We start from the raw sequence: 7,522 nt of genomic DNA on the forward strand, positions 1-7,522 counted from the left end.
CACTCTGGGAGGCCAAGGCAGGTAGATCTCTATAAAAAAATACAGAAATTAGCTGGGTACAGTGGCATGTGCCTGTAGTCCCAGCTACTCCAGGGGCTGAGGCAGGAGAATCGTGTGAGCCTGGAAGGCAGAGGTTGCAGTGAGCTGAGGTCGTGTCATTGCACTGCAGCCCGGGCAATGTGAGAGAAACCCTGTCTCACAAACACACACACAAAAGAGACCTTCTTTGAACCATCATATGGAAAAGATCAAAAGTATGGCACACTCTGCTGCCGAGGGTTCAAGGACAGGTGCCTGAGTGTGGGGCTGGCAGGAAGAGGAATCAGCGCCTCTGGGAGAGCCACTGGGAGCCCCTGCCCAACTACACCTGCTCTTCCCTCTGACCGGCACAGCCAACCCTAGGATTTCATCATGCGGATACGCAGGGGGCGTGTGTGTACACAGGAGGTGTGTGAGCCACTCTGGGCCTCAGTTTTCTCATGTGCCAAGTGGGAACAATAACATTTTGTTTTTGACTTGCTGGCCACAAAGGCCCTGGGTGAAAGGTAACTTCGTGTGGATGACTGCTCTGAGCTGCCTCCTCCTGAACCTCTGATGTGCCCGCTTTCTAGGGAGTGTGAGCTTCCAGAGGGCCGTACTTTTTGGCATCAGGGCCCTGGGGCAGTCAGATCTACTGGAGAAGCAGGTGAGGGGGTTATTTTTGGGGCACCAGGGTGACAATGCACAGGGTTTATAAGATTCACATCCTCACCCACGTATTTCCTCTTTTACTTATTTTGACTCAGAGCCAATCCTCGCTTGCTCTTCACTGAGAGCAGCGTTTATCTGTCGAGGTCTCCGGGAGGGCACTAAGAAGGATACGAAGGGGCTAGGCTTTTGGGGGTGAGGGGGCATCTGAATAAAAATAACCAACTTGCCTCACCATCAGGTCTTGTTCAAGTACCATCTGGGTGCTTTACAGAGGTTAGCTGATTTTCCCTTCTCAGCCAAATGACAGGGAGAAATGCTCACTAGCCCCATTTCAGAGACGAGGAAGCTGAAGCACAGAGAGGTTTACAGTTTGAGGTCACCCAGCTAGAAAAGAAGGAGCTGGCATTTGAAATCAGGCAGCCTGACTCAGAGTAGACAGGAGACGGAGATGAACTTAGCCAGGAGGTGAAGACCTCACGAAGAGCAGGTGAAGGCCCCAGGCAGGGAGGTGAGGAAGCCCCGGGAGAGTGCCGTTGCTAGCACCCCTAGTTGCGGTCCCCTCCAACTCCTTTCCTCCCTCTATGCCAGCCAGATGGGAGAGGTGAGTGGAGGAGAGGGCATTGTCTTGCCTATTCAGGGCTTTCTCCTTGCCAAAACCTGTCAGATTTTCCTCGGAATCTCACAAGGAGGAAAGCAGGGGCTTCCACCAGCAGCCCTGGGCTGGCTCGTGCCTGTTGGCCACACACGGTTTTAAAAGTCAAAGGAACCAGGCTAGGATGGGTTTAGTCTCCATACTGGGTGGTCTGCAGAGATCTCTGCCCACTGTCCCATGTGCAGGCCTGTGCTGTGTCCCATGTCACCCCCCTGGGCCTGCCAGTATTCACATTCCTGCCCCTCTGTGTAAATGTCAGGTTTCCCAGGTTATAGCAAAGAAGTCAGTGAAATGCACACGGAGGACCTGCTGAGAGCCAGGCCTTTCACCCTCCTCTGTTTACAGGTGAGGAAGCCAGGGTTCAGGGAGGTCACTTGCCCTGGGCACCTGGTTTGGGGGAGGAAGGCCCAGAGCTGGGATTTGGGTCGACATGACCTCAAGCCTCAGCCCACCTCCCACCACCCACCCCCAACACTGGGGGCCCCGGACAGGAAACCTTTCCACCCAGGTACCCACGTCATCTGTTCCGTGCTCATTTGCATGGGCCTTCTCTGTGCGGAGGCCACCTTCACATGGGTCGCTGGAGGGTGGCCTCTGGTGGGCTGCATGTGGCTGGCTGTGTTGCTCCTGAAAGGCAGACCACAGAAGCCACCCTGAGGGGTCCCGAGGAGGAGCCACAGTGTCACATGGCGGCAGGCTGCATCTGGTGGTGGAGCTGGGGAAGGCTTGAAGGGAATCTCTGCCTCCCTTCTAGCTCTGCTTTCTCCAGAGTCACAGAGCAGTCACAGAGGCAGGATGGAGTTCCTTTGTCCACCCATCACCTGCCTGAGAGCCTTTGTCCGCCTCCTCACTGGCTCCATGGCCAGTCAAAGTTCAGCTGTGGATTCTAGACCTTTCATGACCTGTGTGTCACCCTTTGATCTTTTAGGCCAAGCTGGTTTCTCCATCCTTCCTGTCTCATTCCCACGTTTCTATCTATGTTCCAACCACTGCTGCTTCCTGGAATTCCTGTCCCTACCCCCCCTCCTCTGCTCAAGAAAACACTTCCAGGATTCCTTTAAACCAAACAGAAGCTCCGCCTTCCCCAGGTCTGGCTTCAATGATAGCCCCAACCCTCTTCGCCCACCAAGCCCTTTCCCAGACTCTGCCCACATGCAAGGTCTCTGCCTGCTTGAGGGCAGAGCTGCTGGAAGCAGGTTTGCAGAGGCGTCAGGTCTGAGGGGGAGGCCACCCAGGACAGGTTCAGGCTGAAAACCCCAACCACACAGTACCAGAGAGGGCGGAGGCAGGTTGCAGTCTCAGTGAGAGGGAGGGAGTTGGGCTCCTGACGGGGAAGACTGTGAGACCCATCTCTGGGCAGGTGCTTTTCTTAGATCCTAAAGTGGTCCCTGTGCCCTGAGCTGGCCAAGGTGCAGCCCTGCCAGGGCAGATAAATCATTTCAATTCATTTCAATAGCTTCAATAGCCTTTAAACGATTTCAGTGACCGGTTTGCTATTGAAATAAGGACGATTACAATTTACAGATTTGGACTCAGATTTTTTTTTTTTTTAATCCAGCCTCTGTAGAGACTGTCAAAAATCGCCAGTGCTGATGATATTTCAAGTCATCATGGCGGGGTATTGAGAAAAGTTTTCAATTAGCAATAATTGCTTCTTGGATATACCTCATTGGCTACAATACTGGCACTGCGTGAAGCTTAGGCTCAATTTTTTTTTTTTTTTTTTGAGACAGAGTCTTGCTCTGTCACCCAGGCTGGAGTGCAATGGTGTGAACTCGGCCCACTGCAACCTCCACCTCCAGGGTTCCAGCGATTCTCCTGCCTCAGCCTCCCGAGTAGCTGGGACTATAGGCATGCGCCACCACGCTCAGCTAATTTTTGTACTTTTAGTAGAGACAGGGTTGCACCATGTTGGCCAAGGATGGTCTCGATCTCCTGACTTCGCAATCTGCCCTCCTCGGCCTCCCAAAGTGCTGGGACCTCAGGCGTGAGCCACGGCACCCGGCCTAGACTCAGTTTTAAGATACAAGTTAATCCTCCCAACAGCTCACGAGGCCTAACAGATGTGGTGACCGTTCTTCCCTCCTAGAAATGGGAAGCTCAGGGTCATCTGGTGGGCAACTCCCCAGGGCCCCCTGTTGACTACAGCACCTGTTTCCAGTCTGGGTCTTCACCTGCCCCTCCCAGGCTCTGCCTGTTATATGCCTCCTCTTCAGAGCCTGAACATCGTGGAGGGTGGTGGCTCCAGAAGCAGACTGGCCTCTGCTGAACTTCCTGCTCCTCCACTCAGACCAGCTGGGTGACCGTCAGCAGGTCCTTTAGCCTCTCTGGGTTTCTGATGGTTGACCTGGAAATGGATGTAGTGGAGCCCATCCTGAAGGGTTGTTATAGATGACACTGGATGAGGGGACTCCATCTGCACACTCTGGCACCTGGCAGTGTTCCATCAATGCTGCCTGGTCATTCGCCCTCTTCCTGCCAACACAAGCAAGGCCCTTCTCAGAGGCCAAACGCATCCTGCCGTGGGCATGCGTGCGCAGTCAGCCCCTTCTGTGTGTGGGCTTGTAACTGACTGTTTTCACCTACGGATCTTCCCTGGCCCTCTTGGGAAGCTGGTGCCGTGGGATGATTTTCAGCGCCTCACAGATAGGGAGACAGAGAGGCTTGGGAATGGGATCAAGTCACTGAGCAAGGGAGGGTCCATCAGGACTGGACCCAGAGCTGACAGTGCCCAGCTCGAGGTGGACGTTCCTGTCATACTTTCCTGGTTCTTCATTCATGCCTTCATGCGAGGCCTTTCCAAAACCCGAAACAAAATTCCCCCAAACCTCTGAAAAAACAGTCCCAATGGACCGTCGCCCCCCTGCCTGGGCGGGGCCAAGTGAACGCTGGCACTGCGCTTGCTGGTGTAAGGCCTCGTGCCTCCCTGGGCCACATCATCCCGGTCACAGGCACTGACAGGGCAGTTCTGTCTGTCCAGGTCTCACGCCCACAACCCAGGGCGGCTGCTAACTCTCTGTCTTCCAGCGCACAGCGATTCTTCTCACGGGGTCTCTGGTCCCTGTTCTAGAAGGCCTCCTAGGTCTCACCCGGCTCTGCCCCTCCACGGTACCCAGCGCGGGAGGCGGCCGTGTCATCACAAGGGAGCAGCTTCATCATTTCCACAGCCTGCAGGCCTCCCCCGAGAGGGGACTGCACTGAAGCCACCTTGCTTGCAATCCTGGGGGAAGCCACTCTCCTCTCCGCAGGGCCCAGGTGGCCAGAATGAACCTCTCATCAGAGAAGCCCCCTGAGGACTCCCCGCCAGCATCCCCCACCTCTTCCCAAGGAGCCGGGCAAGGGACAGGGATGGAGAGCTGCATCAACGCAGGCACAGAAACACACCCTCCACCCCAAGTTCAAGGGCTGCCCTCTGTCAGGACTGTTTCTAGCAAAGGAGAGAGAATCAGGCCCAGCCGTGGCCAGGCCCGTCATCTCATTTTCCAGAAGCCTTTGGAAGCTGGGGCTGTAAACGCCTGCTCCTCTCCAGCTTGTCTCAGGAGAGGCAACGGGGTGCAGGTGTCCAGCCCTCCCTCAGGCTGGCCCCCACAGCCTCCTGCCCTGCTAGGAAAATAAATCACCCTCATCAAGTCCCAGTAGCCCCACACAGGCCGGAGAGCCGCAGAGAGGCTTCTGGGCCTGCTTCTGGTGACGGTGGCAAAGCCGCACCCTGCTGGCCTCGGCTCCCTCGGTTTCTTGCTCTCAGTGCGCCAGGTACCTGGTGTTTGAAAAGTGTCTGATTCTTTCAGAAGCACATTCATGAAGTGGACAATGTCATTCTGTCACTGGCTCAATCATTCACTCATTGGGCATGGGTGGAGAACACGGTCGGGGAGCTGGGCCTGGCACTGGCCCCCGGGGAGCGTAGCAGGGTCGGATGGTCCTGACGCTGCCTGACTGAGTGAGCCATGCTGACTCGGAGTCTGACTGTGGGTCAGGCAAAGCCCAAGACCTAGAAGATTCTGCTCTGCAACTTTCTGTGTGGCCTTGGGCAAGTTACACAGCTCCCTTGAGCCTGTGTTTCCTTGCCTCCAAAAGTAAGGTTGTAAGGATAGAACAGGACAGAAAAGCCCAGGGCTTTGCATATGGTGAGGTCCCTTAACTCGCAGCTACGATTTCACCCCCATTTCACAGGTGAGGCACATGGGGGCGGGAGGTATTAAGAGGGAAATTAAATAATAATAGTCATCTGTAATTGCTGCAAAATAAGGTTTACTGTGTTGTGTTCAAGATCAAACCTAACCCCCAACTCTGCTTAAAATTAACCAGCTCCTGTAAAACCTACCTTATCTATTCTCCCCACATTCTCAGCAAAGTTGCCAGGCATCTCAAAACTCCTGTTTTTCTTTCTGAGCAGCTGCAAGGTCACAGGACAAGATAACACCCAAAGAATGTACAATGTGTTTCTCAAAAATGCTGTTTTTCAAATGTAATGTACATCACAAGACATGTTACAAATTAACTGTTCTTTGTTCTGGCTTCTGTAAACCTGTTAGCTGCTACGTCATCCTGCATGTATAAAAAGTACCCAATTTTCTCTGTCCTTTGCTCGGCCTTGGGATGCTAATCCGCTGAGCCGGTGGCCACCTTTTTAAAATCCTCCTGTTTCACCCCTTGGCCTCTCTGGTCTCCTGAATATTCTGCAGCACTATGACCTGATAAGCTTCCTCCCTCAGTTTGTTTACAGAGGACCTCCACATCCAAGTCTCACATGAGCTCACCTGGAAGAGGGTCGGGCCAGGAGCTTGCAGGTAGAGTCTGCCCAGCTCTCAATGGGCACTCACAGCCTCAGAGGAGAGGAGAGGCTGAGACCAAGAAATGGGGAGCTAACCAGGGAGACAGAAACTGCGGGGCTCTGATGGAACGCCAGCCAGTGGGACAGACAGGCTGCACGAGTGTGGGCCTGTGGCTTGCGATGGCTTCCTGAATGCTGCCAGCCTGGCTTTTGGTTCAGAACAGTCTTTTAGGGACTGGACGGGGATGGCCATTTCAGGGGATTGGGAGCGGCAGGAGCAAACACTTATTTAATTAGTTAATTTATTTATTTTGAGACAAAGTCTCACTCTGTCACCCAGGCCGAAGTGCAGTGGCACGATCTTGGCTCACAGCAGCCTCTGCCTCCCAGGTTCAGGCAATTCTCCTGCCTCAGCCACCTAAGTAGCTGGGATTACAGGCGTGTGCCATCACGCCCAGCTAATTTTTGTATTTTTAGTAGAGACAGGGTTTCACCATGTTGGTCAGGCTGGTCTCGAACTCCTGACCTCGTGATCCACCCGCCTCGGCCTCCCAAAGTGCTGGGATTACAGGCTTGAGCCACCGTGTCCAGTTTTATTTTAAATACATGATATAGAGGAAAGGGGGCTTCTGTGACAGCCAGGACGCATGGTTTTGCACTGGGTCCTTATCCTCTCTGGGCTGCGGAGGGAATAGGCCTAGAAATTCCAGCTTAGGTTTCCTCCGTCCTTCTTATGTGTGGGCTTGGTTCTAAGTGTGTCACGGAGATTACTTATTTCACCCTTACCACATCCCGCGAGGCAGCATGGCGCACTGCATCAATGCTAAGCTACAGGGCCGGTGGGGCAGCTGGTTTGGGTTCACAGGTTTTCAAGGGGCAAAGGGAGGAGCATGAATGCAAGCAGCCTAACCTGCGTTGCTACTCAGGGCCCTCTGGCACTGGAATCCTGGGGCCCCTGGGCCACGGCAGGGGAGCTCTGGGGCGCTGTGGTTGGTGCTGCCTACACAGACCTGCCTTAGCTGTTGATAACAGCATCTCTGTGGCAACACTGCAGGCCTCCCTGGAGCCCAGCTGGCAAGCCGCCCCTGCCAGGCTGTATGGCGTGTCCTTCTCCATGCAGGTGTGCAGAGACAGGCTGGGCAGGGTCCTTGGAAGGCTAGGGTCCTCCCCGCAGGTTCTGTGGGAGCTGTGCCGCTTAGCCTCTCAGACTTCAGCAGTTCCCATCTGCACAGGGACATCTCAATACCCTCTCCACCAATGTCACAGGGTTAGGACACTTGGAGACGGGCAGCAGGGCCCAGCACCCCCTTGCGTGAGAGGTGGAGACGCCAAAGGACGTCTGAGCTGAGCCGGGCACTAGGATCACAAGTCAATGAAGAAATTGGCCTGAGAGGAAGCTGCCGCTC

At 54.5% G+C, this 7,522-nt stretch overlaps 1 non-coding gene across 1 annotated transcript; it reads right to left on the reverse strand.

Moving 5' to 3' along the window:
• Positions 1-2,900: 2,900 nt before the first annotated feature.
• LOC119470932 lies at positions 2,901-3,041 on the reverse strand. The gene has a single exon (XR_005199907.1). It is a non-coding gene; the product is annotated as a U4 spliceosomal RNA (small nuclear RNA).
• Positions 3,042-7,522: the final 4,481 nt, after the last annotated feature.

Source organism: Cebus imitator, unplaced genomic scaffold (assembly GCF_001604975.1).
Source record: "Cebus imitator isolate Cc_AM_T3 unplaced genomic scaffold, Cebus_imitator-1.0 Scaffold44, whole genome shotgun sequence".
Classification (NCBI taxonomy): domain Eukaryota; kingdom Metazoa; phylum Chordata; class Mammalia; order Primates; family Cebidae; genus Cebus; species Cebus imitator.